We start from the raw sequence: 23,188 nt of genomic DNA on the forward strand, positions 1-23,188 counted from the left end.
GTTTTGACGCTTTAACAAAGACAGGTTTTGCCATTTAGGACCGCTCAGCCATCTTGACTGAATACCTTAAGAGGGTAGTCCTGGACCTGCTTATTGCCAAGGGACTTTCACAGTGTTCTGATAGGCTGTAGGAATCTCAGCCTATCACTCGACAGAGGCCTAACATGTTGGAGCTGTCAATAAACATTCGCACTTAGGAAGCGGAAAGAAGGCACGAGTTTTATATGCACACTTTCTTTATTATGCATTGTTCCAGCCATCAGAGAGGGAGATTGTACTCTCCCAAAGCTTACAACTTTGTTACTTTTCATGACCTGTAGCATGTATTTAGCCTTTGGGTAGTGTTTGTGCAAGACTAAGGCCCACTCTAATGGCTGAATGCATACATTTCACAGCACATGGTGGATTCGCTGCTCTGAGAATTGCCTTTAAAAAAAGTAAAGTGAAAAATAGACAAAGAAATCTGGAACCTTAGCAGTGTTTCCTATTTGTTTGGACTGTTCTTGAACCAGCTCTGAGGCGGTGACCGGGCTATTGAAAAGATGCACCTGAAACAGGATCTGCCGGCAGCTGCATTTGCCACCCGGCTTTATTGCTGCTTTCCAGCGGCGAAGGCGCAGCAGCAGTAACAGGGAAGCCAGAGCGAGCCTCCCCGGCAGCGGCGGCGGCGGCGGCGGCGGCGGCGGCACCGGCACCAGCGCAGTTTCCCCTCTCCCCAGCCCTGACTCTACGCGCACATGCGCACTGCGCCCGCAGCCCTGGACCATTTGTCAGGACTACTCGTGAGACGGAGAAAAAAAAAAGAGAAAATTTGGGGGTAAGAAGCGTTTGATCGGATCTAATCTCTAATTAATCTGAAGATTTGTCCGTGCAAAAGCCATTCATTTATTTTTCTGGGTGAGGATGAAAGTTAAGAGCCCTATAGAGGGAAGGAAGCGCACCCTCGTCTTGTGAAACAGATCAGGGGAGGGGAGGGACAGAAGGGGTTTCTCCCCCACTTCTCTGCGCCTCTGGGAAAGAGGAGAAAACTTAATCCCGGGGAAAAAAGTGGGCAAGTGACTCGGAAACGGCTGGAGGGGGAGTCTCTGGGCATCTCACTCTGAAGTAGTGAGTGCGAGTGTGAAAGAGGAACAAAAGAGAGAGAAAAGAGAAAGGAAAAAATGGGGGGAGGAGAGACTTGTATTTTTTTCTTTGCGCGCACACGGGGAAGGGTGTGGGGGGCCGTGCGGAAGGGAGCCGGGGCGAGGCGGCCGCGTCGGGCTCAGGCTGGCGCGCAGGCGGCGGGATGCGTGTGGCCCCCTCCCCCGCGCCCCCCGAGCTTGTCACTTTGGTCGCTTTCGTGACACCGGGCGCGGGGTGGGGGAGCGCGGCGGCGCCGGGCTCCGCCGGGGTGCGTGTCCGGGTGGGCGCCGCGGAGCCGCAGCCCAGGCGGCGAGCGCGGCCGCCGAGGCGGGGGGCGCCGGCGGGGGGCGCGGGGGCGGCCGGGGCCGCGGATCGGTGCGGCGGGAGGCGCGAGCCCCGCGCGCCACCCCTGCGGCCCCCTCCGCCCGTGTGGCCTTTGTGCCGGGCGCGCACCGGAGAGCGAGCGAGCGGGCGGGCGAGCGCGAGAAGTACAAGTACGGGAGACCGAGGCAGTGGGAAAAGAGGCCGGGCCACTTTCCCCCCTTTCGGGTTGCGGAGAATGGACTGGTTGAATGTGCAGGCGCGTCTCCCCGGCGTGTGCTGTGTGTGTGCGCGGCGGAAAGGCCTGCCCGACTCCCACCGCGCACACGCACACTCACACGCACGCACACACACGGACCCGCGGCGGGGCTCGGCGGCCGAGAGTTTGCGTGGCTTCCTCGCCGCCTCCCTCTTCCCGACCGAGTGTGTGAGAATTTCATATAGATCAGCTCCAATTTCCGCCATTTTGGGAAAGTTGCACAAAAATAAACCCTCCGGTTTATTTCTGCCCGAGGCAGGAAAGTGCTCTGGGAAGCTAGGCGGCGCGGGCCCGTGGCGGCCGTCCGCGCGGGAGAGGGCGCGGGCCGCGGGCCGGGCCGGGAGCCCGCGCCGTCGCGGCGTTCGCCCCGCGCTGTGCCGCGCCGCGCCGGCCCGGGTGCGGGCGCGGGCGCGGGCGTGTGTCGGGAGGCGGCGGCGGCGGTCGCGGCGGCGGCGGCCGCGCCGGGGCGGCGGGCTTGTGGGGGGAGGGTGGGGGCGGCGCGGGGCTGCTTTTCCTGCAACTTGTTTACGCCTGCCTTATCCTGGGGAGGAAAAGAGGGGTCGGGGCCGGGGCCGGGGCCGCCGCCCGCCTCGCGCCGCGTGCGTGTGCCGTTCCGGAATAATGGGCTTTGCACACTCGCGTCCTGGGCCCCGCGGGCCGTCCTCGCGCCGCGGCGGCGGGGCGGGGGGAAGTAGAGGCCGGCGGGGGTGGGGATCGGGAAGCGCAGGAGCCGAGGCATCCGCCGCGCGCCCCGCGAGCTGGTGGAGTGTGGGGGCCGGCGGGCGGGGAGGAAAACTTGAGAGCCCTGGAAGGGGAGGAGGGCACGGTGGCACCGGCGGGGGGAGGGCGCAACTTTTGGACTGGTGGTAAAACTTTAATTACCTTTAAAGAAAAAAAGGCCCTGCGATTCCCCCCTCCCCCAGTCCCGGTCAAAGCACGGCCCGCAGCGCGACCGTGAGAGAAAGTTTAAAAGCGGGCGGGTTCCTCCCGGGTCCCCGCGGAGGGCTGGGGGCGTCGGTCTGTCCGTCTGCGCTCAGAGGGAGGTGGGGGTAACTAGCCGCTCTCCAGGGCGCGGGGACCGCGGCTCTACCCCACCCTTCCACGGGAGACGGAGGTAAACGTTGCTTCGGTTTCCCTTCTGAGTCCCCCTGCTGCCACCACCCCGCTTCCTTTTCCTCCCTCTCCCCGCCGATTTTTTGAGGGGACCCGAAAAACGGAGTCCCTTTCCTTAGGCAACTTCCTCGGGCGCTGTGAGCACGGCCCTCCCCCTCACCGCCCCCACCCCCAACGCCCCGCATCCCTTGGCCCGCTTCTTCTCCACCTCGGGGCCACCGCCAGAAAAATGCATTCGAGATCATTCAGAGTGCACAGAAACAAAAATAGATTTTTAATTGTTAGGTTAGGGGAAACTGAGATGAGAAATAAGAATTTGGGGTCGGGGGGCGCGGCCGGGGCGAGTGCGTCCAGTTCTCCTTTTGGGTTTCCTAGAGCGTTGTTTGTGATGTCTTTATTGGTTTAGGGAGTCCGAGAGGCTCTGTGCTGGCTATCTCGGTCGCGTGGATTTTTGCGCAAGTTTTTAGAAAAACACTGACTCGAGTAGAGAGCATTTCTCCGGAAAGTTTCAAGTGCAGCAAAATAGCGAACGTGCAAAACTGGCCAAGGGGAGACCTCTAGTGGTTAAACGCGTCTTTGAAGTTCGGAAGGCCGAGAGCAAAGTTTGGCCTTTACTTGTAGCTACGTAGTCCGTTCAGACGTGGAAGTAATTAGAGGACCTGAGCGAGCAGCCAGATGTTGTGTGAAAGGATGCTGATCAGAAATTGAAAGTTTAGTAAATCGAAGCAATGAATTCTGAGGACTCAGACCCTGTAACTTCCATCCTACATGAGTTATATGGGAAAGACACTTTGCTTTTATTCAGGGATTTGAGATTGATCGCTCCCTGAATTGGAAACAATTGTTTGCTTTTGCATTTATTGGTGTCTGTACCTCTGATCAATTTTTAATTAACGAGTCTCAGCTGATGACTTCATTTTGAATGTTAATAAAACTGCTAAGTTGAAATGTGTTTAAAACTTTGAAGAAATGGAAAAGACCTTTAGTTGAGATTTGTCTTTTATGAGCTGTTCATTTTACTGTCTGATAAGTATAAGGTAATTTTATGTAGTTTCTTAGCTGTGGAGTTATGTATAGTCCGAATAAGTCCCTTTTGGTTCTAAGACTGTAATTTTGTTTCACTGAGTACGAAATTATTTCTGATTACTTGTATAATTTGTGATTTAAAGTCCTTAAATATATGGGCAAAAACTTTATGTAATATCTATTGTTTTTCCAGTGTGTTTTCTGTAAAATATCTTTAATTTTAAAGATAAAAGCAGTGAGGGAAATTAAAGTTGACTCAAATGATCTTTGTAACTTTCACCTGCCTGTCATATACAATAGGAGAGACTTTATTGGGTGAATTTAGGACATGGGAATGATACCAATGATTAAAATCCATTTCAACTCATCTACAACCAGCTTATTTTATTTTAATTTACCGAGTGGCATGGTGTAAAATTATGCCTAAGTGATTCAGAATGTAGGCTTCTTAATTGGGGATGGTGGATTTGAAGGTTTCTTTTTGATGACAGTGTTTTGATTTTACCTTTCCTCTCTTTAAACCAATGCTAGAACCCTTAGGAGAAATCTTGAGAGTGGACAGCAATTGTGAAGATCGCCAGAGAGTTCTGTGTTTCATCACCGCCGAAAGGTAAGACCCGCTTGTGGAAATAAATTGCTTGACATACCTGCAAATGTTAAAAAGCTGCATTTGGAGATCAGGAAGCAGAGTATGAGACGGGGTTGGCAGAAAAACATCATTTTGTGGGGCTGCTTTGAATGCATGAATGTATTGACACTAAATGTAATTGTAGTTTGGATGAAACATTAGGAAGTTATGAGATTGTCCTGGATAATCTTTGTATTGCCTTACTTACTAGATTCTTAATTAGCATTTTAGCACCTGTTTTCTACTGAAAGTAAATGTTTTATTCTTCGGAGTTGAAAAAGTGGAAAAACTGGAATAAAATGATTGTAAATTAATAAAAGTGTTACAGTGTTATACAGTGATATGGAAGATTCTGGAACTCTAAATGTCTTGGGGGGGCCAGTGGTAAAATTTTGTGAATGAAATTTTACATTGAGTGCTTTGCGGGTATTTGTCACATAACTTCTATGGCTTAAATCCAAGATGGGCTGACTTGTGCCAAGTGCCATGTTGCAGGGTTATGACTGAGTTTCCGTGTGTTAGCTTAGACTTGTCAACTTTTGAACATATCTCCACAGGGAATACAGCTGTTGTCTACTAAGATCTCTTTGGTAATTTCGGAGGGTGTTGGCTTCTTTCCAATACTCCAGGACCTTCTTTTAGGGCAAAGGTCATTCTCAGGCAGAGGGGGCAGCCATCTCTGGAGGTAGAACATTTCAGTACATTTGTGCTACTCCAGTGCTTTGTACTATTTATACCTTTTTTTTTCTTCCTTTAATCTTCCCCTCTCCTTTTCTGACTGTTTTCCTGCCCTTTCTGTCTTGAGTAATAAAGGGGTCGCTAAATCTTGTTTGGCAAAAACAAAAGAAAACCAAAATTAGCCTACCTTTTTAAGAGCAGAACTAACAACCTTCATTGGGCCAGGTGTAATCTAGAAATCAAAATGAGTAATTATTGATAGAAAAATGATTAACGGGAGTTTATTGTCATTTGCTGCTTGTGGATCATTTTGAATTGTATAATTAGCAAAATAAGTGGATCTGGTCCATGTGGATATGCAGCAGAAACAATGGGGCAAGAACAGCTATAGGAAGGTCCTGCAGACAACTAGGGTTCAAGTAGAGTAAAATCTGTTTCCTGAGATGGTGAGTTTCATGTTTAAATGTGCTGAGTTGAAGACACTGCTTATTTTTCTTTGTCTGGGGAGTCACTGTGTCTGTGGATAGAATGCTAGAATAGGAATCAGAAGACTAAATTTAATAACTAGATACATCACCTTGTATATGTCACTCTACCTCCTTCAGCCTCCATTTCCTCATCTACAGAGTGGGAACAGCAATACTTGCCTTGCATCTTTTGTTAAAAGAATCAAATAAAATCAGATTTTGAGAACCATAAAGAGTTATTCAGATGTATAGTGGTCATATCGTTTTACCTTTGTCCAGCTTTGTGAAGGGCTGGAGGTAGATTGTCTAAGTCAGTGATTTAACTCTTGGCTAAAATTTTTAGATTGGTTTCTGATGTGTGTATTGTATGGCCTTCTCGGAATATTTCTAGGAGTATATCTTGTCTTGAGAAAAAAGTAGTTTCCCTTGTGTACTATTGGCTCTTTGAGGGAAGAGACCATGCTCTAACATGGTGCGGAATACAAAACCTGAAATTTATTTATCCCAAACTGGTCATTTAATAAATAGAAGGAGTAAATGAAAGAAATACTTTAAAATGATGCCTAATTGTGAAAATGGTAGGGTGATGAAAGTAGAAGGGTTGGTGTGAGGGGAATTAATGTACTGTAATTAATATTTTAGTTGCATGAGTCTGCTGGGAGATGAGGATGAAAAAATAGGTAACTGGAGTAGTAATGATTTAAACTAACTATAGGGGCCAGAACATGAGTCCTCCGAATGACTGAATTTAGGAAATGTCCAAGTAGGGCTTTTCCTCCTTGTTTTCTAGACCTCTTTGGCTGCAATCTGATTATAGCCAACTATGTAAAATCTAGATTAAAAAAACTGCACGTACTATCTATTATTATTTTTGATTTGATGCTACTGAACCTGACAAAATAAACCCTGACAGGTTTTAGTTTTACTTCATCTCCACTCTTTGGAGATTATCCAATCAATGTTCTAAGAATCCAAAAACCCAATAGGGGTGGAAAAAAGAAGTATATGTCCTGTTTAATTAGTCCCTGAGTAATTGAGAGTTGGTTCTTAAAGAATTTCGACTGGGTTGGTAGTTTATTTTTAAGAATTCCATATTTCAGCCAATGCTGTTTATAGTAGTGCAGTTAGGATGGGGAATTTATGAGAGAACTTACTTTATGTGTTGTGTGGGGTATACCGTTGGCATCCCAAGGATGGATAACTTGAGTGATCCCTGCAGTATTGTTTCTACTAGTTACTTAACCAGTTTTTTTCTGAGCTCTTACAGTGTTGAACACTTAAAAGACGAGATCCTTGCTCTTGAGGAGTTCTAGAGATCCTTACTCCGGGAATAGACATAATGAGCTCTTCTAATAATAGTATAACAGTTGCACATGGTACCAGTAGGAAAGGATGAGGGCTCTAGCACTCTTTGGAGCTGTTGAACCAGGAAACATGGATTTCTGGGCTAACTGACGCAGGACCATGGCATATCATCCAATACACATAGCACAATATAATGCATTCCTTTTTTAGTGCTTCGCCTTCAGAAATGAGTAAGAAGCCCTTCACCCACTGTCAAGGAATGCCTGAATTGTGTGTCTAGCAAGAGTCTAGCAAGATGAATTGAGGTGATTCTTTCTTTGACCAGTGTGTTCACAAGGTAACTTTCTGGTGAAGATCTACACTATCTTCCACTGTTACCACTTGCCACTATTGAGGGATTTGTTCCTCACAAGGATTTGGGAATGCTTATAGTATAGGTAAAGATAGTGTATTTAGAGAGAACTATTTATATGTTCATATGTGTGCACATTTATATGTGACATCTTGAAGTTCAGCGGATCCATGGAAGATATATTTTCTAAAGGGCTTCATTATCTAACAGGAATATTCTCAGATTATCTCTTTACTGTATTAAATTATTTCATTGATGGTTGTGGATGTAGGTCAATAGTGGGAAATTATGAACAGATTTGTATAGACTGTGGCAGCTATGCAGTGGGTGGATGAAAAGAAGCACCAAGAAAGGGTATCCTTGATATATGACTAAGCTTGATTTATGAAGTAAAATTGGGAAAGACCTTTAGAAAATTCCCATTTGGGAGACAAGATAGTTTGGAGGAATGAACAAGGATCTTTGAGATGAACTTGAGTAAAGTTAAGTTGGGTGATCTTGGATGAGGGAACTTTTCTCATAAACTGTAGTTTCTTTCTGTGTAGACTTGGAATTGATTAGTTGGATGGTGATTATAAGAATGATATGCATATTATATGTAACAGTAAAATGCCTTGTGCATTATTATTCTTTCTCCCATATATACTGTAAATCAGTGTTTTGTGTTCCACCAACAGATACTTATTGAACCTCTATTTTGTGTAAATTACTATTGTGAACTGCTTCACAAAATCAACAATTACAGCAGGGTTGAATGAATGTATGTGTTGGGGCTACAAAGACATCGAGCATCAATCCTTGGGCTCAGTATATTCCTAATCTAGTTGGGGAGATAACCCATACACATACGATGGCAATTAACAAAACAAACCATGGTTAAGTGTGGGTGAATGGTAGATAAATGCTGTAGACACTGTGATGGCATCTCTGGATGTGGTGGTAAATGTGTTCCTGTGATAGGACTCAGCAGATGAGGTTGCTCTTTTTAAAACTCTATGAAGTGTTGATATACAATGTTAAGTGCAGTTGTATATCGAGTGCCTTCTGAAGATCAAGCATTAAGCTAGATGCTTTGTATTTATTTATTCATCCAAAAAATACTTTGAGTGCTTTCTGCATGCCCAGGTACTATTGTAGGCACTGACTGTTACCTCTCATACTTTCACTAACTTTGAGCACTGGATATTATTTTTTGTCTTTTAGAGCAAACTGGTGCTCAGAGTTACTTAGTAACTTGTTCATACCATGCAGTTTGAAAGGGGTGGAATCAGGGAAAATGATACTGGCATATGATTGATGTGTCTTTAGGTTTTTGATTTTCAAAATAGTAACACATAGAATATTTTAAAAACAACACATTTCCAGATTAATGTATGTGCTCTTTTACATTGGTTTACTAAGATGAGCAATAATGAACAGGTATAAGAAAAATAGATGGGAAGAAAAATTGGCTTTACTTTCTTCTTTTTTTTTTCTTTTTAAAACCAAGAATTGAGAAAAGACCAATCATTGAATTATTCTGAAAAGAACACCTTGGTCTAGCCCATGGCCTTGAAATGATCACAAATTGTTGATAAAACATTACTCAGAATAGGCTTGGGAATCACTGGGCTTACTTATATAAAGATTTCATTTGTTCTCTGTAGGAAGAAACCCAATAAGGTAGTAGGACTAGTTATGAAAAATGTATATATAAAGCATCAATCAATGAAAGAATGGGACCTGAATCTACCAACGCAGGCTCAGTAGGTTATGAAATTTACTCTAAAGCCAGGATTGTAAAAGGAAAGAAGAAAATTAAGAGAGACAATGGTGGGGAGAAAATGGAGGGGTGGTGTGGTAGAAATGTGTCCTAGAATCAAAGCAAAAGATGAAAACAGGGAATATGACTAAGATCCTGAGCAAGAGTGCTATAATTACTGGCGTTATACACTGTAACCAAAAGAGTATGTCCCATGTTTGCAAAATGAGGTGAAGAGTCTATTTTGACTCATCGGGTGGTTTTGTATTGCAATGGGAATTATATCTCTCTGTTATATGAGTTACGGTGGATCAAGCAGTTCTTCAGTTTGACTTAGAAGGATGCCATTGTAGGCATTGATTACAAGGTAATGGGCTCTTTCTCTTTTGTTGAAGTTCTATTTAAAACATTTTGTGAGCATATGCTATGTACTAGACCTTTTAAAGGCTGGACCATAGCTTTATATTACAAAAATTTTGTGGAATTAAGCTAGTTTAGTTACTAGAACATTTTGGTTATGATTGCTTAGGCACCAAAATCAGTTGATTATTTTTCTCCATCCATTACACTGTTGAACCCTGAATAGTGAATTGAAATTCCTAGGTGGTCAATCTGGTCTGGTTGTTAAATGATCTTAGTAATTCACCGTATTGGTTTGTGGTCTAATTGGGTGGACTTAAGGCTTAGCTGTTCAGTCTATTGATGAGGAGGTTGGCTACAAATGGTTATCAAGATAAGCCTGTAGACTTCTGTGAAAGAAAAAAAATCTAGCCAAATCTAATTCATTACATGCAAAAGAGAAATCAAGTGTAAATCTTTTAATTTTAGCTTTATGTTCTATAAAAATATGAAGCAAAATAAGAAAAAAGATACTACTTTTAGCATTAAAAATTATGAAGTAAAATAAAAAAGAACAAGAGAGTACTTTTAGTTTTTCTTTTAAAATTTTAGTTCATGCATATTTAGCATATGCATAGAAATATCTGTGTCAGGTTCTTGTTCTTTTTATGGCCCTTGAATCCCTCTAATGGGTGTACAATTTCTATTATTACCCTTCTAGTATAGTATGTTGATGATATGCTAGCACTTTAAAAAATATGTCTGACTCAAATTGAGATATAGTCTGTACGTTGAACATGAATTTAAAATAAAAGCATTTAATGAGAGTCTATTAAATATGCCATAGGCCCGTTAATGTCAGTTTGTGATTTCACTTTCTGTGTACCTTTTTTTTTTCTTGAAAGGCATTTTTCATTTTCTGTTCCTTCTTTAGAGGAAGTAAGTAGGTTAGGCCACAGAATCTCAAATAATTCGTCCTTCTTACAGTAACACAGAAGGGCAGGAAGTTGAGATTTTGTAAAGGTTGCCTTTGGTGATTACCCTTTGCATATGATCTCCGTGGCAGACAAGGTAGCAAATCAGAGAGACCATTGCGACGTTATAAATAGGATCGTTCACATTAAAATATGACTAGCAGATAAAGGGACAGTGTTTTTTGAGAAAATATCAATAAGATGGAACCGCTGTAATGACTGATTTCATGTTTAAAGGCAGCAAAGGCAGCATGGATTAGTTCACACTCAGGTGTCTCCTCTGCAGGGATGGATGAGAACAGAAGACCCAGCTTCTCAAGGATTTGTTCTTGATGCTGCTAAGATTTCAGTTCTCACATTGAAATAATGATCTAGAGTTTTTCCTGCCTAAAATCTATGAACTTAGGTCCTTAGGGCAGATTTCACATCTCTGCACAACAGACCTTAATTCCAATATGTGTGTGATTCAGAGTTCTTATCAGGCAGGATGAGTAGAATATCAAAGCTGGTCTCTGTCATGCTTGATTTGAAAGGAATATTTTTCTTCGTAGCAATGTGTGTTTGTTGAGAGATGCTTCAAGTGTGAGTTTAGATTTTTCTCTTATCCTTATTGAATAAGTCTGTTCAAGAGGTTTGAATTTAACTTCTTTTGATGTGTTCTCCACTGACACTTATATAAGGAGAGTTTCTTGGAGTGGTGATGTTATGCTTCTGCCAAAGAGGTAAACAAATACTTAGCAGCCTAGTTATTAGAATTTTCACTGGAGAATATGAGCTAGATGGACAGATGATGGTCTTTCTCTGATTTTTCCTCTCCCCAAGCCCCTTCCATTCCCCTCCAGTAGTGTATTGTATTTTCCTCTTCTCTTTTATTGATTCATTTGGTAAGTTTTATCAATACCTACTATGGATATTCATAAGAGATAACAAAATGGGTAAATCAAGGTCTCTCTGCTTCAAAACCTCCTGTAAGTAGATGATCAAGATACAATGTCATAAACATTATAATCAGTGTATAGATTCTGTCCTCCCAGCCCCACTTATGTCCTGGTCCTGGCATCTTACTTGCACATACATACTCCAGTGCTCCTATAGAGAAACACTCCCACTGTAGCCCCTTTGGGGATGATGACCCAGAGCTTTCTTCTCTCTTTTTCGTACTGGCCTCTTGCTTTAATCTCTCACAGCACTTTCTGTTTGCCTCTATACCAGCTCTCTTGAAAGCAGGTCCTGGAACCACATTTGGTACGTGAGGACGTTTTTATGCCTCCTCAGCAAAAACGTCACAGTAAGGTTGCCAATGGCCTAGTCTCAAGTAGTTTCTCAGAAATTATGTCCTTTTTATTTTGTTGGCAGTTAAATTTTTTTTTCTTTATAAGAACTTGGCAAAACTAACAGCTATTGACCTTACATCAGTCTCCCAAATTCACTTTGAAATCTACTTGTCCATGAAATCTGAGTCATATCATTGTTTTTGACTGCCCTGCTGCCCACCTTCCCTTTCCTCATCTCTGGACTCCTGAGAAATTAAATAGGCCTTTTTTGATGTAAAGGTATTGGCCTTTGCACAGTTTTCATTCTTCTGCCCTGTGAGACTTCAGAGATCTGATAAACTGGTTCTTGGAGGGCATGTGGACCCTGGAGAGCCCCTCCCCTCCCCTCCCCTCCCCTCCCCTCCCCTGCCCTCCCCTCCCCTCCCCTGCCCTCCTCTTTTTGAGACAGAGTCTCACTGTGTCACCCAGGCTGGAGTGCAGTGGGTGGTACAATCTTGGTTCACTGCAACCTCTGCCTCCTGGGTTCAAGCGATTCTCGTGCTTCAGCATCTGGAGTAGCTGGGACTAGAGGCATGCACCACCACGCCCAATTAATTTTTGTATTTTCAGTCACCACCACACCCAGCTAATTTTTGTATTTTCAGTAGAGATAGGGTTTCCCCATGTTGGCCAGACTGGTCTTGAACTCCTGACCATTTTTGGTTCGCCTGCCTCGGTCTCTCAAAGTGCTGGGATTACAGAAGTGAGCCACCTCTCCCGGCCGCTTGTCTTTTCTTTAGAATAACTGTAACTTTTATATACCAAGCATTCACTGTGTGCAAAGCACTCTAGTGTACATAATTTTTTTTTTTAAAGTTTTTACACCCCTATGGGGAAGATATACCTAACCCATTTTACAGATGAAGGAGCTAAAGCTCAAGAAAGGTTAGGTACCCTGGCTAAGATTATACAGCTAGTAAATTGTGAAGCTAAGATTTAAACCCGGCCGGGTACGGTGGCTCACGCCTGTAATCCCAGCACTTTGGGAGGCTGAGGTGGGCAGATCATGAGGTCAGGAGATTGAGACCATCCTGGCTAACACAGTGAAACCCCGTCTCTACTAAACAAAATACAAAAAATTAGCCGGGCATGGTGGTGGGTGCCTGTAGTCCCAGCTACTCGGGAGGCTGAGGCAGGAGAATGGCGTGAACCTGGGAGGCAGAGCTTGCAGGGAGCCGACATCTCGCCCCTGCATTCTAGCCTGGGCGACAGAGCGAGACTCTATCTTTAAAAAAAAAAAAAAAAAAAAAAAAAAAAAAAAAAAAAAAAAGATTTAAACCCAGGCACTGGGGCTCCAAAGCCTTTGCTTTCCACTGTTACATTAAGTTGTCTTCTAGGTTGACTAAAATACAATGTGTTGGCAACTGTCTTGGAAGGTAAAATCTGTTTCTTAGCTGGGTGACCTCAATTTGCTCATCTGTGAAATGAAGATGATAATGTTTATCAGTCTTAAAAAAGTAGTTATGAGGGTCAAATAGGCTGGTATTGATAATATCCTTTAAAATGACAAAGCATTGAAGAAATTCTTGTGCCCCACCATGTTTGTTTCCCTTTCATGTTTGTTAGGCTTATGGGCTTTGTATGATTACCCCATGTGACCTTGTATTTGTGGATACATGAGTCCCTCCGTTAATGGCTGTGTATTTCTCTGGTGTCGTGGGGGTAAAAGAAGGTCATCACAAACTACATCTGAGAGCTGTAGGGAGGTCTTAGGAGACAGGGGCCATACCTTTCTCAGAATCACTTTCTCAAGTCTGGACTTAAAGGACTTATAAGTCCTGAGGATCTTCCCTGGTATTAGACACTATACCAACAAGCAGGTTCAGACTGGGAGCTAGGTTAGAAGGTAGCATCCTTGTAGTTGAATCCAACCTGAAAATGAATAAACTCTATCCCCTAAAACACTACCTTACTTTCATGTTATTTTCTGAATTTATTTTGTATAGCTCAGTGCCTTCCAAATGAGGGATTCCATGGAACTTGATGTGATGTGATAATAGTGCCAAGGCTGAGTAACTCTGGGAAGCTTTGGCTGGGACAGCACTCCACAGATGGTTGCACATTGATGTGCCCTGGACATCTCCCAAAGACGCTAGGGTATTAGACACCTCTTTTACCACAAACCCCTTTATCAGGGGACATGAATAAATGGTCTCGTAAAAGTTGTGTTTTGGGGAGCAGACTTTGCGGAATGTTGCCCTAGCCTTTAGTCTTGTTTAAGTGCAATCAGACCAGCATGGTGACCATTCATTAGGCTCCTCCAAGGACAGGGTATCCTCTGGAAAGAGGGCCGAGCTTCAGGTCCAGTACCTTCCTCATGTGACTAAGCCTTCACTGTTACTTCAGATGTGTTGCTTTATAAAGAAATTGGCAGTCTTTTCTGGTGCCATGTAAATATGAGGAATTATTACTATAAAAATAAATATTACTATTATAGTAATAGTAATACTAATTTTTACTAATAGTAAAAATTACTATTAAAATAAAAATAACATATCTACTTTTCTTTTTTTTGAGATAGAACTTCACTGTGTTGCCTAGGCTGGAGTACAGTGATGTGATCATAGCTCACTGAAGCCTGAAACTCCTGGGCTCAAAGCAATCCCACCTGCTCCGCCTCCTGAGTAGCTGAGACCACAGGCGTGCAACACCATGCCCGGCTGATTTTTGCATTTTCTTGTAGGTGTGGGGTCTCACTATGTTGCCCAAGCTGGTCTTGAACTCCTGGCCTCAGGCGATCCTCCTGCCTCAGCCTCCCAAAGTGCTGAAAGTGCAGGTGCGAACCACCACACCTGATCATATCTGCTTTTTAGGTAGTGATCTTCACACCTTGTGACAAAGGTTTGAGCACAGATGGTTTACTATCGTAGATGTTATTCAAATAAAATGAATTTTTTAAAAAACCTAGAGTAGCGTCTGCTGTTGTGTGTCTGTAGTCCCAGCTGCTCTAGAGGCTGAGGCGGGAGGAGTGTTTGAACCTGGGTGGTTGAGGCTGTAGTAAGCTATGTTTGTGCTGTTGTACCCCAGCCTGGAAAACAGAATGAGATCCTGTCTCTATGAATAAATAAGCAAGACACTGCCTAATTTTTTTTTAAGGTCACTGAGTGACTTTCATGAATTTGAATAATTGTTAAACCAGATAATTATAACAAGAAGCTAACATTTTATTGACTGGTTTACTATCTGGTAAGTACTATGCTGTGGTATTATCTGGCCTATCTCATCTGTCTTCACCATTACTAAATGAATTTTGAAAAAAGGTTCTGTTATTCTTTACGTTTTACACATGGGGAAATTGAGACTTTAAGAGATCAGGCTGGGTGTGGTGGCTCACACCTGTAATTCCTGCACTTTGGGAGGCCAAGGTGGAAGAATCGCGTGAGGCCTGCAGCTTGAGACCACCCTGGGCAACATAGTGAGACCCCCATCTCTACAAAAAATTTAAAACATTAGCCAGCTGTGGTGGTGTGCACCTGTAGTGCTGGCTCCTTGGCAGGCTAAGGTGGTAGGACCGCTTGAGCCCAGGAGGTTGAGGCTGCCGTGATCCATGATTGCACCACTGCACTCTAGCATGGGCAACAGAGCAAGACCCTGTCTCAAAAACACGCAAAACATGAGAGATTGATTTGTTGGAAGTCATGGAGTGGGTAATTGTCAAACTTTGGAAAGTGATACGAAGAGGAGGAAAAGAAGGAAGTAGTTGAGGGAAGGGTAAGGGATGGAAAGAGGAACTGTAAGAGTAGGGCAAATCTTGAGGATAATCAATGAAGCATTTGGTTTGCGCTTATGAAAGGATGACGGGAGCTGGGTGAGTGGGGTGGGGAGGCTCAAAGCAGTTTTATATGCCACATTCATAAGGTGATTAGCAGTGGGGAGACTCCTTGGAGATGATGTTACTGAAAAATGATGTTTAGGAGTTTTGAGTATGTCATTCTGCACCAAGTTCGACAGTTAACGGTTAATGACTGAAGATGATTTCTGTAAAGTAAACAGAAAATCATCTTGAATTGATGGTGTTATATAGTAGGCATCATAGCAACAAGGTGTTGGATTCTACAGTGGAGGTTGGCTTCTCTCATTGCTGTCTTCATCTTCTGCATAGTTGTCATTTTTATTTGGTTCGTAGTAATGATTTTAGGGTTAGTATTCCTGACACCCTGTTTACAAAAGATACACTGCCCTTTTTTAACCAAAAACTGGCAAGTTTAGTTCCTCGACACCAGGCGCTGATCTCAGGCCTGTTTTCTGAATGACAGAATTTGAATCTGATTCTCAGATGCTGCTTTTAAGGTAATGTTTACCCTCATTTTACAACTACTCTTAACTCATAACCATAGTATTTCTATACCTTATTTTTGAAAAATGTACTTGTTAACTATGAAGCTATAAAATGCAGCTCTTAAGAAAAAGCAACTGTAAAATTATTAAAACTATTTAACTGGTCTTGATGAATATTAACTAGCCATTCTTTTAAAGACAATATTTAGAGAACAGTGGTTTGACCAGGAATGGTCGAGCTACAGTCAGTACCCTTTCTCAGTAATCCTAATTTCTTCCCTTATCTGCAGGTGCAGACTTTTGGGTTATAGGCAGGGCCCACTCTTTTGCTTTGTGCTGTGCGCCTCCTAGGTTATGCTGCTTATATCTCAGAGTACTGGTATCTTCCCTTCATCTCAGCCCCAGGCAGCCTCTTTATTTTGAATATGCTGCAGGAACCCAGCTCGTAGGAGTCCCTGCTCCTCACTCTGAGCCTCTGTTTTATCCACTCCTGGCAGATAGGAGCAAAGAAGTTGTAGGAAGGAAAGATTATGAAGGACACACAAACTGTTTATCTCTAGTCAAAATGAGATACAGTAGATTCTTGACATTTGTGAGGTCAATGTCCGCAGCCAGTCACGATTCTCAACTTGAAAAAAAATCATTTTAGCACATAATTCCTTCCGTAAAATTGCTAAAGTAGAATTGGAAAATTTAAATGATCTCTCTAGACCCCTATCTACTTATCTCACTTGATGACTGATTTTTTTACTGTCTGGAGTACTTATTGAAACAAATTCACACATCTTTTCTACTTATTTCCTTTTGGAGCATTTGGTAGTTTTGTTCACACAATGTGTCTGAGTCATCATTGCATTTGACATTTCAGTCTTTAATTTATCTGAAACTTCTGTTTTGTGGCTAGCCTATCGCTTTCATAAACATCCCCATATTCCCTTCATTCTGTCATCAACACTAGACTCAACTAGCAGTTAATTTTGTTTCATTTCTTAAAAAGAAACAGTTTTTATCACTTTATTTACAGTGTTCATAGCACTGAGACTAAGCGCTATGACTAAGAGCATGCCTGGGCCTCGGCCAGGCTGGACAACTTGCCCTTGCCCCAGCTTTATGGCATGTGTGATTCAGAATCATGTCTCTGCAAAATGACAAATGACTAAATGTCACAGCAACTTCACGTGTCACTCAGGAATGGTAGGAACCGTAAATACATAGTCTGCGAATGCATACCTGAGTTGTGGAGGAGTGAACCCTACACCTCCTCCTCTCATCCATCTGTTGAGCTGATGAATGTGCATGTACAGTTAACGAGTACTAGTTAAGTTACCAGAGAGCTTCGCGGAAATGGATTTTCCTTCGTGACGTCTATGCTGTAGCTTCAGTTGTTGGCATTAATAACAAATATTTTCATGGGAAGACATGCCTTTTATAATACACACTTTTAAATAAACATGAAACCGGATTTAAAAACTCATTTTTATTCGTTAAAAAAATTACTTAAACATTCAACAGATACAAAAAAGTATACAGAAAGAAGGCTCGCCACCATCAATATATGAGTGGTCTGCTTCCTCATGGGGGTTTTTGAATATAAGATATTAACTAGTTTAATCACCACCTGATGTAAGTGGTACATGGTAGACTGGGGCTGCCAGGGATTTATTTACATGAGAGAGTGAGGAGGTTCATCCAGCAGGTAGAATATCTCAAGGGAGAGTCAGGTTTCACAACTTTGGTTTGGAGATGAGGAGTGGTGTAGGAGAGAGATAGGAGGTAATTCTGAGGAAAGTGTCATATGTCATTTAGTCTGTTCTCCAGCCCTTTTGTTGGAGGCTGAGGGAAAGAACATTGTAATAAAAGCAAATTGTTTCAGAAAGCAGGGACTTTCAGAGTGCAATACTTTTGCAATAGTGCCAGCAGTAATGGTCTCGGTCTTCAGTAGTCATCAGCTCCTTGACATGACATCCACAGTGGGCAGTGGTAGCAGCATGCTGGGCATCAATGCCTTTGGTTGCAGCCATGGTCGGCCATGACATTACGTATTAGTGGGAATCAGAAGCATTTGGTGGACATCTGAACTCCAAACTTATCTCTTATGACATTAGTAGTGGCTGGAGACCAATAGAAGTTAGAGGAGATGAGGAGGAAAAAGCCGAATCTTGTCTGGTAGCACAGAGGACCCATCAGGGTGTACTTTCAGGATACTTCCTTGGGAAATCTCAGCACCATTTACCAAAAAAAAATTGTGATGGGGTTTTCTGCAGAAGGGGAAATACTGTTGGTGACTTGCATTGTGACTCTCTTACCTACCTGTTTTGTGTGTGTGTGTGTGTGTGGCCTGTGGAATACAGGTGGATTGTGATGTAGCACCAGGTGATACCTACAAGAACAAAACACAAGAGCATTTCTAAGTACTGAAAAAATTTACCGAGTCTCAGGAACACGAATTGTTGAAGGGAAAGGACTTTGTATGTTTGTGTGCAAGTATACACATTTACAGAGGGTGACAACAAGGGAGGAAGACTTGGGGTGACTTAGAAGCAGCTTTTCTTAAAATAATATTGGTTCCTGGCTGTTCTGCCTCATTAATAGATGGTGGAAAAACAATCTGTTGTAGCCATTCAGTCTTCTTGTAATAATGAAAGTACCCATAGGCTTCAAAATTAGATGATAGGAAAGACAACATAGTAAATATTTTTATGCTATAATATTGTATACAGAATCTCTACAAACCTTAGAATGAAAATATGGGTGAAAACTATTTTTACAAATGTTAGATATCTGTTTTCAGGCAGAGTACATTGTGTATCATTACTACTGTTTCATACAGCAAAGGCATATTCTGAGTATTTCTTAAAACATAGTGAACATTTACTGCAGGTTATGTACAGTGCTAGCTTTTAGATATCTGCTACTTTCTATTCCTCCTGTCAGACAGGATTTTGCTGCTGTGAATTTTATACATATATGGTTTTTAGGTAGGAAAAGACTAAAAATCTATTTGTGGCGTCTGCATGTCTTACTGACATTTTGTTAGTAAGCATGTACTTTGAAGGTACTTTATCAGATACATGTTGCACTGATGTGGACTTGGTATTTATATTAAGAACTTTGGCCCTAATAAACTAGTTTTGTCATGTTCTGAGGTGTACCATATTCTGGTGAAAGTAGATTTTGCCAGATTTTCAGAGGAGAACAAAGCTCTATAAAGATTAAACAATGGTTAACAAAGAAAGCTCACTGTTGGAAACAGTCTGACCTGGGTTCAAATGCTGGCCATGCTACTGGCTGTGGTTTTGGTTGAGTTACCAAATCTTTTTGCACCTCAGATTCTTCAGTGTAGACTAGAGGGATGATAAAATCCCTGTTTTTCTGAAAAAGAAATAATTTTTGAAATAATATATGTAAATTGCTACTTTGAATCCTTTTCTGAAAGAAAGAAAGATTGAATCAAACTTACGAAAGTATGTATTGTGCCTGACACTTAGTATCTGGTGAATAAATGCTATTATCAAATGCTATTATATTTATGGAGACTGTAATAACCAGGATAGTCACAGCTGACAATTTTATACTATAAGATAATTTCACTAAATTTCCTTAAAGTATACTTGCCAAAGAAAATAATGGAAATGGTTATCTAGAGATTTTACCAGAAAAAACAGTAAAACTTTTTTTATTAAAGGATCACTCAGATATTACCAAGTTTATCCACCAGGGGGAAGATATTCTATCGCTCTACTATCAAAAAAAAAGATACCACTCTTAAACATCACTTTATAGGCAGTTGACATCATTGTTGGTTGTTACCTGTTTAGTGAGAGAGAAGTCATACTAAGTCTTAATTCATTTCATATTTCTATTATTGATTAGATTAATTCTTTCTCAGCCCTTTACATCCTAGGTCCTGTTTTGAGGCTGCAATCTTAATGGTAGTGAAATCTGATTTAAAAAGAATTACTTTTAATTGATGCATAATAATTGTACACATTAATGGTACACATGTGATATTTTGATACATGCATACCATGTGTAATGATCCAGTCAAGGTAATCGGGATATCCTTCACTTCAAATACTTATCATTTCATTGCTTTAGGAATATTCAAAATCCAATCTTCTGACTCTTTTGAAATATACAGTAAATTATTTTTAACTATATTCATCCCCTGTGCTATAGAATACTATAACTTATTTATCCTATTTAACTGCAGTTTTATACCAGTTAATCAACCTTTGTCTATTCCCTCCCTCCCGCCCCCTTCCCAGCCTCTAGTAACCACTGTTCTATTTTCTGCTTCTATGAGACTTTTTTAGCTCTCACATATGAATGAGAACATGTGATATTTGTCTTTCTGAGCCTACCTTCTTTTACTTAACATGATGTCCTTCAGGCTCATCCATGCTGTCACAAATGACAGATTTCATTCTTATTTATGGTTGAATATTCCTGTGTGTGTATAAACCACATTTTTAAATCCATTCGTCCACTCACGGACACTTAGGTTGATTCCATATCTTGGCTCTAGAGAATAGTGCTGCAATAAACATGGGAGTGCAGATACCTGATATACTGATTTCCTTTCCTTTGGATGTGTACCCTGTAGTGGGATCACTGGATCATATGGTATTTCTATCTTTAATTTTTTTGAGGATCCTCCATACTGTTTTCTATAATGGCCATACTACTCTATATTCCCACTAAGAAGATGCAGGAGCTCAACTTTCTCTGCATCCTCACCTGCATTTGTTCTTTTACATTTTTCATAATTGCCATTTTAATTGGGGTAAGATGATATCTCCTTGTGGTTTTAATTTGTATTTGTCTGATGATTAGTGATTCTGAGCATTTTTTTAATGTACCTGTTGGCTATTTGTATGTCCTCTTTTGAGAAATATCTATGTAGATCATTTCCCCATTTTCAAATTGGATTATTTGCTTTTTTGCTGCTGAGTTGTTTGAGCTTCTTATATAATCTGGATATTAATCCCTTGTCAGTTGGATAGTTTGGAAATATCTTTTCCCACTTTGTAGGTTTTCTCTTAACTATGTTGATTGTTTCCATTGCTGTGCAGAATCTTTTTAGTTTCATATAATCCCAGTTGTCTATGTTTGCTTTTGTGGCTTGTGCTTTTGAGGTCTGTAAAATCTGATTCTTCTTCAAATTTAGATTGTGTAAGTTTTGAAATGATCAGAAATAGGCTTAATAATATGTCTAATATTTGATGTTTTCTCTACTTAAGGGGGAAAACAGAAGAAAAAGTATTGAAGCATCTAGTAAATTCCAGCAGAAATTAGCTATAATTAAAAGAAACAGAAGTTTTTTTTTCCTGTTAACTATTTAAAAGTGAATGTATATTATATATGTAAGGAGACTGCACTTTTAAAAATCTTGAATTTTTGAACAAAATTTTCAAGCATATACAAAAATAGGATGTAGTAGAATAAACTATCATGGACCCTTCACACGTCTTGACAATTGCCAACACATTGCCAATCTTATTACTTCATCCCCTTATTAATTTACAGCAAATTTCTCACATTACATCATTTCATCTATTCATTTCAATTTGTACCTGTAAAATATAAGGAACAACTCCTCTTTTAAAAGTACATGTTGTCATCATTTCGCTTAAAAAAAAGCAACATTGTTTCTTTGATATCATAAAATATCCAATTTGGCATTCATACTTTCCTTCCTAATAATCTTTTGTTTAAATCAGGGTCTACGGATTATCTATCAATTACAATATTGTGATTGGTTGATATGTTTCTTAAATCCCTTTTCATCTAAATTTCATATTTCTTTGCTCATCTTTTTTTGTAGTTTACAGTATTGGCTTTCAGACTTTTTGGTCTCAAGTTCCTTTTCACTTCTAAAAATGGTTGAAAGCTCAAAGAGGTATTGTTTTTATAGTTTATATTATATATTTGCTATATTAGAAATAGTTTAAACTATTTAAAAATAACAGTAAAACCAGTACATGATCGTATATATAAGCATAATTTTTATGAAATATAATCACAGTTTCAAGAAATGGCATTTTTTAAACATTTTTGCAAATCTCTTTAATGTCTAATTTAATTGAAGATAGCTGGATATCTGCTTCTGCATTCTTGTTGCATTGGGTTGTTTTGCTTGAAGTATATGAAGAGAATCTGGTTTCATGCATGTATGAGGTTGGAAAAGGAAGGAGTATTTAGTAGCCTTTTCATTTAATAGTGAACATTCTTAGTTACCACACTAAAACTTGACAGGTGGTGGTAGTTTCTTAAAGATTGTTTGCAGTGTGCAGTTTGAAACCTTACCAATGAACCTTATCAATTATGAATCATAATCTGTTACATTAAAATCTGTTGGGGCTAGGTGCAGTGGCTCATGCCTGTAATCCCAGCACTTTGGGAGGCCGAGGCAGGCAGATCACTTGAGGTCAGGAGTTCAAGACCAGCCTGGCCAACATGGTGAAACCCTGTCTCTACTAAAAATACAAAAAATTAGTCAGGTGTGGTGGTGGGCGCCTGTAATCCCAGCTACTGAGGAGGCTGAGGCAGGAGAATTGCTTGAACCCAGGAGGGAGAGGTTGCAGTGAGCCTAGATCATGCCATTGTCCTCTCCAGCCTGGACGGCAAGAGCGAAACTCTGTCTCAAAAAAAAAAAAAAAAAAAAAAAAAAATCTGTTGGTCCATCTTGCACTTTAAATGGATCGTTTACCTATGCATAATTTTGTACCATCATGTGTTGGTCATTTTGAAAATTTTGCTTAACTGAGTTAGGCAGATCTCCCAAGTGTTGACAGATTTCATTATGAAATATTTTAAACATCACATCCATTACTATCACCACCCATCCACTGCCTTAGGAAAGTCTTTAGCCATCTGGAAGCTGGCAAGCTCATGGTGATGCTTTTAAGTGTTACAAAATCCTGATTTTTCTCTTGAAGGTTCAAATTTAAGTGGTAGCTACAAATACTGTTAGTGTTTTCTTTCATGTGACAGGCCCACTTCATTGATTTTCGACAAAATATTTACCAGATATCCAAACTCGAATAAACATAGCTTGTTAAGTGAAAAAGGCATTCCGTTAAAAACCAGGAGCTTGCATCCATGGTACTTTGGCGTGTCAAAGTACTTCCCATTTCATCACACAATATTAAAAAGATGTATATTCAGATATCAAGACTTAATAACATTTATTATTTTTACTTCATCAATAATGGTCTTTAGTGAAATTGACATTTATTTACTGTGCATGTATGGTGGGGAAGAATGCAG

At 41.1% G+C, this 23,188-nt stretch overlaps 1 protein-coding gene across 12 annotated transcripts in view; it reads left to right on the plus strand.

Annotated features, from left to right (window-relative positions):
- Window positions 1–215: 215 nt before the first annotated feature.
- L3MBTL3 (L3MBTL histone methyl-lysine binding protein 3) overlaps window positions 216–23,188 on the plus strand; it is a 123,092-nt gene continuing 100,119 nt past the window's right edge. For 2 of the 12 annotated variants that reach the window (XM_024249141.3, XM_063724981.1), the window contains exons 1-2: window positions 216–817; window positions 4,373–4,451. The gene's annotated coding sequence lies outside the window, so the exon portion shown is untranslated. Of the gene's footprint in view, window positions 818–987; window positions 1,108–1,211; window positions 1,391–1,530; window positions 1,617–1,642; window positions 1,867–2,425; window positions 2,817–4,372; window positions 4,452–23,188 lie in introns of those variants that run through there. The other 10 variants (XM_024249139.3, XM_054558151.2, XM_024249142.3 and 7 more) reach the window with 10 other exon arrangements.

Source organism: Pongo abelii, chromosome 5 (genome assembly GCF_028885655.2).
Source record: "Pongo abelii isolate AG06213 chromosome 5, NHGRI_mPonAbe1-v2.0_pri, whole genome shotgun sequence".
Lineage (NCBI taxonomy): Eukaryota > Metazoa > Chordata > Mammalia > Primates > Hominidae > Pongo > Pongo abelii.